The sequence below is a fragment of the Pseudonaja textilis genome, chromosome 2, assembly GCF_049901715.1.
Source record: "Pseudonaja textilis isolate UNSWEBS1 chromosome 2, rPseTex1.2, whole genome shotgun sequence".
Taxonomy (NCBI): domain Eukaryota; kingdom Metazoa; phylum Chordata; class Lepidosauria; order Squamata; family Elapidae; genus Pseudonaja; species Pseudonaja textilis.
This window is the reverse complement of record NC_141991.1, coordinates 35,380,018-35,391,296: the sequence shown is the minus strand read 5'-3', so window position 1 is coordinate 35,391,296 and position 11,279 is coordinate 35,380,018.

Below are 11,279 nucleotides of genomic sequence, written 5' to 3'. Positions count from 1 at the left end.
ATGGAATTTTTTATAAAAAAAAGAGCAACTTTTACCCAAAATCAGGTAGAGCAGGCAGGCAGATTGAGTTGCTCACAGAATCACAGATTCATTTAGAGATCTGTGTTTCTGTCATCTGCTGCTTGAGTCTGCCCTGAATAATAGAAGCTTCAGGCTCAGATCTACTTTTAGATTAGCTAGAAAGCAAGAAATTCAATGATTTCCTGCTTTCTAGCTGATCTAAATCTCCCGGCACAGCAGAACAGCTGATGATCAGGGGAAAAAAAAGGAAAAATAGCAACTTGATAGCAAGTTTGATGGCGCACATGGCAGGTAAGGAGTGATTGGGTGGGGCGGGGTCAGCCAGTGGCACGATTTGTCAATTCTCTGGCAAGTAAAATCCCACCCCTGGTGAGAGTGCACTTTGCATGTGTGTGTAGACCATTTCCTAAAATTTATATTACATTTCATTTTCACTTCCCAGACAGCTGACAAGCGCTGCGCACGGGTGTGCAGCATTCGAAAAATCCTCTTCTTTCCTGCTTTTTCAACCTCAGCTGTGCCGCGCAAAGCAGCTGAGCTTGAAAAAGCAGGAAATAAAGGACAGCCAAGAGCTCAGGCTGTGCCAAAGAGAGCAGCAGACACCGAACCGGTTTGGTGTCTGCTGCTCTTCAGAGCTACTGGTTCAATAGAACTGGGCCAAACAGGTAGCATCCCACCCCTGCTATCTTCCCTAACTTTGTTGGTAACAAAGTCTTTTCTGTGTCTCCTGGTGGATCAGTGAAAATTATTGAAGATTGATTGATTTTTAGGCACTTACACACAGTCATACACTTTGCTCATTTTTCAATAAGGGCTCATTGTATAGTATAAATTCCTGCTATTTCCTGCTCTGTATTGCAGTTCATGCAATAATTCCTGATTGGCACTAGTTTGATTAATTGTACCATTTGTTAATTTTGACAGGTTATATTCTTCAAGTGCTTTTCCAAATTTCTCAGGTTTTTCTTGGAAATACAGAAGAATCTGTTTATGTTGCCTCTTATTGATCATACTAGGATCATTTATAGTTCTTTTGATTTAAAGGAAATCTTCAGACATTTCCTTCTTGAACTGGTTTCACAATTGCTGTGGTTTGTTCATTTCAGTGTTTGTTAGCAAGATGACAAACAAATCTCTTATTGCTCTGGGGATTCTTCTTTCTGTGTTTTTCACACTTTGTTGCCAGTGATTAGTTTGCAATAATTCTCTCTCTCTGCAGATATTCTTCAATAATGGAAGGATGTATCCATTATGTGTCTTAATAATTTAAAAGATACTGACTCCTTTATGTGATGAACAAGCAGTTTCAAGTAGTAGAGATCACACCACTTCTTAGAGAATGATATACACTTAACTCAGAACATTAGTTGCTAAAATTCCAGAGAACTTCTCCACTCTTTTCCCAATCCTCGTTTTTTCCCACCTCTTATTAGTCCAATTGTAGTATCTTGGAATATCCATATAGTATGGTGCTTTTTTGCAAAGGGATCTTGTTTGCAAAGTTTCATTAATTCTATTAAAGTGGTTCTTACCATATCATTATTCAGTTGCACAGCAGCGTTATCTTGAAAGAATACTTCATTCTGTTGTGGAAGGTGCACTTGAAGGTGAACAACGGCTGGTTCCCTCTCTTGAATTTGAAATCCAAGTATTGATGCAACAGTTTTATAGGGTCCAATATATCTGCCTGTCAAGTACTATGTGATTTCATCTTCACTGCTCAATGCAAAAATTGCCTGATCACTCCACTTTATGCTATTCTTGATAGCATATTTGATAGATCTGACAGATGAGCATTTTTCTACTTTGAGAAAACAATTGAACACCTTCAATAGTTGTTCATTAAAGGGTACTACCATTGAGAAGTTGAATTTTGACTCTGTCATCCTACATGATGCCCTTCAAATTGTCCAATTTCTGAAGACAGTCTGCTGTAGATAGGATATGAATTATCACCACACCTTGCATGCTCATTGAATTGCTTTGTGTACTTCTTATTGCATGTATCATTTTTTCCAGTATACTGAACTTCTGGTGCAGTAGGAACCATGGATCATGTGCTTCAATGCCAATTTATTCAGCTCTGGATCTTCATTGAAGATAGTCCTTCTTCAAATGATCTTCATTCATGTTGGTTTGCACAAATGTATTATAATCTTGTGGCCTTGGTTTGAATCCTTACAAAGATTGTAAGCCACAGTGCAAATGAGGCAGACCTCCCACACTTAGCATGTAAACAATACACCTACAAAAATATGATATGTTCCAGTGAGTTTCTTTATGAACAACTTTATCTTGAAGTTGCAACTCTTGCAATTAAATCTGGCCAATCATTTGTTGTCGAAGTAGTTTTTCCAATAATTCAACAAGCTCATGTTTAGTTCAATTATTGTGGAGTATACTCTTTCTCAATTTTATGTTATCTTGAGGATCCATGAAGTAGATTTGAATAAATTTGGCATGCTGCCTGAGATTTTGATGTTAAATATCCAATGTAATTATGAATTTGCTCTTGAATAATCACAGAAGGATTCCAACCATTCTTCATTAGCACCAAAGGAGGTCATTTGGAAGAGGGAGTTATATTGTTGGATGTTCTTTCTGAACTTGTTTGCAATAGAGTCATCATTGCTATGTAAAGTGAGGATTTAATTAGGTAGGGGTGGCAAATTACCTATCCTAACTTTTCTCTATAGCAGAAATTGATGGTTTCTCTAGGGAATAGGAATGCATAACATTGAATGTAGACTTTGGCCATGCACCAACTTCAGCAGAAATATTATATTGTGCAAGTCATGCATTTTGCCTTGCTCGTTCTCTGTGGGGTCTTGTTGTTGAAGGTGGGTATTCTCATATTGAGGAACTCCCAGAATTCCCCAGCATTCTCAATCTTAATTTTGCTGAAGTTGAGAAACACTGGTATAGACCTTTAAAATTTACAACTTTCCATTATCGATTTGATACATTGTGAATAAGGTTCTCGAAGGCAGTATTTTCAATACTAAATAAAAATCAGGAACACAGGGGCATAACTTCAAATTGACAGGAGGGAAGTTCAAAAGTAATGTTAGAAAGTATTCACAGAAAGTATATTGGACGTTTGAAACAAATGTCTAGTGGGGTAGTGGGTCAATCATCAGTAAATGAGTTTAAACATGCCTGGGATGTTTAAACACGTTTATCATCTGTCAAAAATAAATAAAAATATAATAAAAATAAATAAATTAACTAAAAAATAATAAAAAAGCAAAGATCTGCAAATAGAAATAGAACAAATAGAACAGTGGCAAAAGAAAGCAAAGATAGTAATAGGGGTCATGGAATCCCAAAACAACTGGAGCACCACTTGAACACCATCAACATTGACAAATTCACCATCAGTCAATTGCAAATGGCAGCTTTGCTCAGAATAGCTTAAATCTTGTGATGATATATTTAACACCATAAATCAACATCTGCCTATATCAGGATCTTATGAAGAACTCTACAGGTAGATAAAAATTCCAAATCCAATCTGAACATCTGTCTGACTATGCAATGAGCAAAAATTAACAATTAAAAATAATAAAGAAAATAAAAACAAGGAAACAAAAAAAATCAAAAACAGACTCAATGGACCACTGGGTATTTTTCTGCTGTCTATTTTCAATGTTTCAGCCCTGGGATGTTTCTGGGATTTACTGAATAAATAAGCTCTTTAAAAGAGTAGCTACTATGATGGAAATTTTCTGGCAGATCTTAACTGTCACAGAACTTGCTGAAATAATGTACCATGAACTTTGAACACCAGATTTTATAAAAAAATCTTTATCTAGTTCTCACACCAAAGAGATATTATGAACTTGCTTTTTTTCCCTCTTGGGCTTGCAGCCCAGAAATTGGTTAGAATTTTCATTTATTCTCAAAAAGTGTGAACAATGTGTGTGTATGTATGCACGGTTTTGTATCCATGCACAGTTAGATGTGATTTTCAGATTTTCTTTTCAGTCTTTTAAGAAATGATACGTTTGATGCAGTAATGATAACTGGAGCAGATAGTCTTGTTCCTACAATATAAGCAAATGGTTTTTATCTTGGTATATAACTTTTGTTTATTGCATAGCTACAGCAGCAAGATTACTTCTTGAACTGATAAATTCTTACAAAGCTAAGACATCTGTGGCTACCAAATTTGCAATTGCTTTAAATTCCTCCCAAGGCTAATCAGTTTTTCTCAGAGCACACAAGGCAAACAGCCACCTGCAGCCACATCATTTTCAACACAGCTTAAGTTTTACTTTGTATTTCTCAGAAGGGCTAAGCTCTCTCCCTCTTTTTCAAAATATGTATTCTTCAGCTGGCTCCATATAAATATTTGTTAAAATTCAGGAAACAAGTCACAGCCTATAAATTTCAGGAGTGCCGCGCTAAAGACTATTCAGACTGAAATAGTGCCTCATAGTATGGTATATGATAGATCGGTCTTGGTATAAAAAGGCAATTTTTTTCTTTCTTAGCGGAGTATGTTATTCAGCACAGAGAAAAAACTTCTGCTGGATCAATAAACTATATCTGAGTTGTATATCAGTCTGCAAAACAAAGTATGAAACCTGATTTTTTTAAACAACAGGTGGCAATCATGAAATCCAAAAATCTAATACTAAATAATAGAAAGCAAGGTATTTCCCCTCCACATCCAATTGTACCACTGGGTCTTAAATAGTCCTTTTAGGTTTTGCAGCTTGCTTTCTTCCTTTATTCCTTCATCTCAACCTACCCTCTTCATTCCTTTTCACCTGGGCAGGCTTCTATTCCCACTCTTCTTTTTCTCTCATTGTCTCATTACTTTAATTAGTGTTCCCATCATTCCTGTCCTACCACCCATAACTACTGTTTTCTCTACGATTTCTCCAGCTCCCTACTATAGTTATATGAAAACAATTTCCCTTTCAAATGTATTTATTTATCTAATTTTAAAACTGCCCAAACTTGGTGGATTCTGCTGTGTGGTCCTCTGCATGCCCCATGTTTTCACACCTTTCTGAAAGGCCAGGAGAGTAGGGGCAACAGCAGAGAAGGCACTCTTCCTGGACACTGCCAGTTGCTGATGGGGTCCACAGCAGAGGTGGTATTCAGCAGGTTCGGACCAGTTTTGGAGAACCAGTAGTGGACATTTTGAGTAGTTCTGACTGGCCCTGCCCCATCTATTCTCTGCTTCCTGAGTCCCAGCTGATCAGCTGGTCTTCTTTTGTTGCCCTGCACAGGAGAATGGAGCTGGAAAGCAGGTTAGTGGGGTGGGGAGGAATGGAGATTTTGCAGTAACTTTCCCCCAGGAGTGGGGTGGGAATGGAGCTCTTGTGGTACCCTTCCCCTGCCACGCCCACCAAGCCACACCCACAGAACTGGTAAAAGAAAAATTTGAATCCCACCACTGGTACACAGCATACCTTCCTTGCCTAACCAAGTGGGATGGGCTGATGTAATGGGATGAAGAGATTAGATCAATCTGCAATGGAATTAACAGTGAATGCTACCCTGAAAGAGTATCCAGAAGCTTCAGTCTAATGCGGTTATGCAGGCAATTCTTGTGGCTCCTAGAGTGCCCCGTGTTGCACTGCTGTTCCACAAGCTGCACTGGCTGTCAGTTTGCTTCTGGGTCCAATTCAGAATGTTGATAATCACCTTTAAAACCCTTCATGGTATGGGTCCAGGGTATTTAGGAATCCTGCTCATCTTTATGAGATTAGTCCGCCGGCAGAAGCAGCATGCTGTTGATCATATCAGTCAAGGAATTTTGGCTAGCAGAAGAAGACCCCATCCTCTGGAATTTCTTGGCCTCAGATCGGGTCCCACTCTTTTAGCCTTCCAAAAGGCATTGAAGACATGGCTATACCAACTAGCCAATGGGATTGTTGCACATTGGAGGTGGCTAATGGAGTTGAGAACATTCCAGTTCCTCCCTGTGCAAATTTTGCTTCCTTCCTCTCCATTCTGCTTTAGTTTTATTTCAATTAAATTTTTAAATTTAAGATTTTTATTTAATGTTTAATTCTGCATTTTATTCAATGCCTGTTGGCCACCTAGGATAAGATTTGATAAAGTAAGTAAGTAAGTAAAGTTTTGGCTCCTAGGGATTCCAAATTTGTGCCCAGTGGTATGGGTCTAGCACTGGCTTAGGTAAAATAGAACATAGAATAATTGTGTTAGAAGGGACTTTGGAGATCTTAGAATTCAAATTCAAATTCTTTTATTGGCCAAGTGTGATTGGACACACAAGGAATTTGTCTTGGTGCAAATGCTCTCAGTATACATAAAAGAAAAGATACATTCGTTAAAAATCAAGAATCATAAGGTATAACATTAATAATAGTCATAGGGTACAATAAGCAATCAAATCATATGAGGAAACAGTCAAAATAAATCGTAAGGATACAAGCGACAAAGTTACAGTCATACAATCACAACTGGGAGGGATGGGTGATAAGGAGTGATGAAAAGATTAACAGTAATAGTAGTGCACACTTTGTAAATAGTTGAACAGTGTTGAGGGAATTATTTGTTTAGCAGAGCGATAGCATTTGGGAAAAAACTGTTCTTGTGTCTAGTTGTTAGGGTGTGCAGTGCTCTATAGCATCGTTTTGAGAGTAGGAGTTGAAACAGTTTATGTCCTGGATATAAGGGGTCTGTAAATATTTTCACAGCCCTCTTTTTGACTCGTGCAGTATACAGTTCCTCGACTGAAGGCAGGTTGGTAGTAATTGTTCTTTCTGCAGTCCTAATTATCCTCTAAAGTCTGTGTCAGTCCTGTTGGGTCGCAGAACCAAACAAGACAGTTATAGAGGTGCAGATGACAGACTCAATAATTCCTTTGTAGAACTGTATCAGCAGCTCCTTGGGCAGTTTGACCTTTCTGAGTTGGTGCAGAAATAACATTTTTGTTGTGTTTTAATGACACTTTTGATGTTACGTGTCCATTTTAGGTCATGTGATATAATAGAACCTAGAAATTTGAAAGTCTCCACTGTTAATACTGTGTTGTCTAGTATTGTAAGAAGTGGTAGTATGGGAGGATTTCTTCTAAAGTCTACCACCATTTCTACAGTTTTGAGTGTGTTCGCTTCCAGATTGTTCCGGTTACACCACGAGGCAAGTTATACAACTTCCTGTCTGTATGCAGATTCATCGTTGTCTCGAATGGGACAACTGTTGTATTATCTGCAAACTTCAGTAATTTAACAGATGGATCATTTGAGATGCAGTCATTAGTATATAGAGAGAAGAGCAGTGGAAAAAGCACATAGCCTTGGGGGTATGTGTGTGCTAATTGTACAGGTATCAGATGTGATTCTGCCTAGCTTCACCTGCTGCTTCCTGTCTGTTAGGAAGCTTATGATCCACTTACAAATGTGTTTAGGTACCACTAGCTGGTTTAATTTAGTTAGAAGTGTCTGGAATGATGGTATTGAATGCAGAACTGAAATTTACAAAGAGGACCCTTGCATAAATATTTGGAGATTCAAGGTGTTGTAGGATGTAGTGCACAGCCATATTAACAGCATTATCTGTCAATCTATTTACTTGATATGTAAAACTGCATGGGATCTAACAGCGGATCCATGGTGGTTTTCAGGTGGGACAGCACTAGCCTTTCAAAGATTTTCATAACTACCGATGTTAGAGAAACTGATCTGAAGTCATTCATTTCCTTGATGGAGGGCTTCTTTGGCACTGGGATGATAGTAGAGCATTTGAAGCAAGAAGGAACATAGCACATCTCTAGTGATTTATTGAAGATTTGGGTGGAGATGGGGGCCAATTGGTCAGCACAAACTTTTAAGCAAGAAGGAGTTATCTTGTCTGGCCCTTGTGCTTTTCCTGGTTTTTGTCTGTAAAATAGATCTCGCAGTTCTTTTTCTGTGATCACCAGAGGTTGCGAACCAAATGGGTTGGGGTCAGTTGTAGGAGGCTTGGCTGTTGTTGGTGTGTTTGAGATCGGGGTTGTGGAGATAGATGGCTGTAGTTTCCTTTCAAACCTGCAGTAAAACACATTCAGGTCATCTGCTAGTTGTTGATTTCCTTCTGCCTGGGAAGGAGGTTTGCTGTAGCCAGTGAGGTTTGTAAAAAAAAATTATGTTTGCTGGTTCATTTGTTGAGAATTGATTCCTTAACTTTTCAGAGGAGCTTCTTTTTGCTGCTCTGATCTCTCTTGTTAATATGCTTCTGGACTGATTGTATAGCACTGTCATCTTTTCTGTAGGCTTCCTCTTTGGAACGATGTAGCTGCTTAAGTTTAGCTGTGAACCAAGGTTTATTGTTACTATATATTTGCAGGTTCCTTGTTGGTACACATAACTCTCCACCCTTTGTTTTACCGGATGTCTCTTCAATTCTGTCTGATCTAAATAACTGAAATCCTGGGATGTGCATGCTGTTGTCATGATGAATTTCTGCATTAAGCTAGGTTTCAGTAAAACAGAGAACTGCTGAATTGTAGAAATCAGAATTGCATCTATTTAAAAAACATATTTCAACCATCTTGTTACCAAGCGAGCATAAATTAGTCAGAAAGATTGAAGGGAGAGGGTGTTTTTCCCCTTATTCCTTAGTCTATTTAGAATTCCCGCTTGTTTACCTCATCTCCTTTTTTGGCGCTGCCGCTTCTTTCCTTTGTTTGTTGTAATCCATAGCACCGGGGAATTAGTTAGAATCTCCTCTGTGTTTCCAAAGACAGGGGTGTGTGTGAGGTATCAGAAAGCTGTTCCTTAAGGAAACATTGCCCAATTCTTATCAGATGGTCTCATGAGTATGAAATCCGTAGTGAATTGCAGAGAATAATAAACAATAAAGAAACCATTAGAGAGCATTTCACTGAGGCAGCCATCATCAGTGCCATCTTGGAATTGATTAAAACCTTCTAGTCTGCTAGTCCAAAATCTGCTCAAGCAGGAGACCCTACACTATTTGACAAATGGCTGTCTAGTCTCTTCTTGAAAATCTCCAGTTTGGAATAATAACAAACCAATAATGAAAAGGACTCTATGTTTACCCAGTTTTTCCATTATTTAAATCAAGGCTGTTAGACTCCTGACCCATGGGCCAGATGTGTCATGCACTGGCCAGTGGTGGGATTCAAAATTTTTTACTACCGGTTCTGTGGGTATGGCTTGGTGGGCATGGCAGGGGAACGATACTGTAAAATTTCCAGTCAGAGGTAGTATTTTTCAGTTCTCTGAACAACTCAAAATTTCTGCTACTGGTTCTCAAGAACTGGTTAGAACCTGGTGAATACCACCTCTGGCACTGGCCATGGCCAATACCCAGTTTAGAGAAGGGGAAAAAAGTCCCATACATCACATGACATCACCATGATGATGTGAGTTTGATACCCCTGATTTTAATGATTTGTCTTGAGGCTTGTTTTCTTATCTAAAAAAATTGTAAATCTCTATTATAACTTCATCGATGCCAGCCTGTTTCTTTTTAAAAAATACTTTGTTCAGAAATGCAGAAAATGTGATTGCCACAAATAATTACAACTGCATATGATTTATTCCTATCTTGTTTATAGATATTCCTATCTTGTTTATAGTGTGAAAAACAAAATACATCTATACATGGATTTGTTGCTCAACATATATGATTGGAACACCAAAAACTGGCATTTCAACTTGGGGGAAAATAAAAAAAAATCTCCATTTTCAGTATATGTTGATTAAATAAATATAGCTCAATATTGGTTTTGGTTTAATCTCATGGTTAATTTACATGGTAAAATTAGGATCAAAGTAGGCCGGGCAATTAAGGAAATGCTTCTCTATGGGACCAGGTTACTTTCTATTTCACAAATGATGGGCCTATTGCAAAAGTAATCCAAACATGTTGCTCAGAATCAGTGGTGGTATTCTACCAGTTCGGCCCAGTTTTGCCAAACCGGTACGTCTGAGGATCATCTGTGAGTAAACCGGTTCGCTCTGACGATCAGCTGCTTGGCCCTCCTGCCCGCCCAGGCTCTATACTGACCTTTATTTCCTGGTTTTGAAGCTCACCTGCTTTGTGTGGCACAGCATATTGCTGTACATCAGCTGTTGAACACACAGGGAGAGTGCATGATTGCAGGAGGTCTGTATCAAACCCTCTGTGCACATGCAAAGCGCACCCACTAAGCCATGCCTATAGAACCGGTGGTAAAAAAAACATTGAATTGCTTGAAAAACAACATTGCTCAGAATCACAGTAAGTGTCATTGGGTAATATCACAACTTCCCCAACAACTAAAATCACCTCAGCCTTGCTGTTAAATTACCTCTCCGATCAGGCAAAGGGAATTATTTAATCTGTAAGAGTTATGATTTCACAGAGATTAAAGCCATTATTGAGAAATGATGGTTTAATAACTAGAGAAGTGAGCATCTTGTAGCTTTACAGTTTACATTCTCTGTTTAGAAATGCAAAATGAATCTGAAGCTGATATACTGCACACTGGTGGCTGCAGCAAGCCAAGCAGATTGCTTTCCATAACTGTGTGCTGTACAAGGATGCAAAAATTCTTTTCAACTCCCTGGCTTTAGGCCAAGTCAAAGGCTATTGAAAGGTGGCAAGCTGCTGTTGCAAAAATGGAATATGGTTTATTTAAATAGCAGTGCTCCCTTTCTCTAACCCTTCTTCCCAGCTCTCAGAGTTCAATCAGTACAAAAGGGAAAGATAGCAGAGCTCAGCATCTCCAAACTGAAATGTAAGCCAAGGGAAAAAGAGAAATGCCCTGCAGCAACTCCTTGTCGATGAGTGCCAGTTACTAACTGATTAAAGGATGCTACTGAAAAGTGAGAAAGGGGAGGAGGACAACATCGTTTTATTATACTAGAAATTGCTCTGGATACAAAGAAACATTTTTCCTCTGGCCACTATCTTGGTCCTCCTTTCCAAAAGCAAGAAGTACCTGCAAGGATATGAAAAAGAAGCAGAAACGGCACAAAAGCTGAACCAACAACGGGTCTTCTGCAAATAAAGCAGTCAACTAGATGGATGGGCCAGATTGTTTTTTTAAAAACATGCAGAATGCAGCAAATTTAATGGGGCAAATCCTACTGGAATTTCATAAGGTCAGAATCCTACATTTCTTAATGTCAAAATGCTTTCTGAATAGTTCAAGCCTGGGTTTAAAGATGCTAAGAAAAGCCTTATGGGCTTGGTTAATTTTTGCCTATTAGGAGGGGTAAGAAAGGAATGTCTGCAGGGATGAGAATTTGTCAAGCTGGAAACTATCATTCAGCACATTTTAC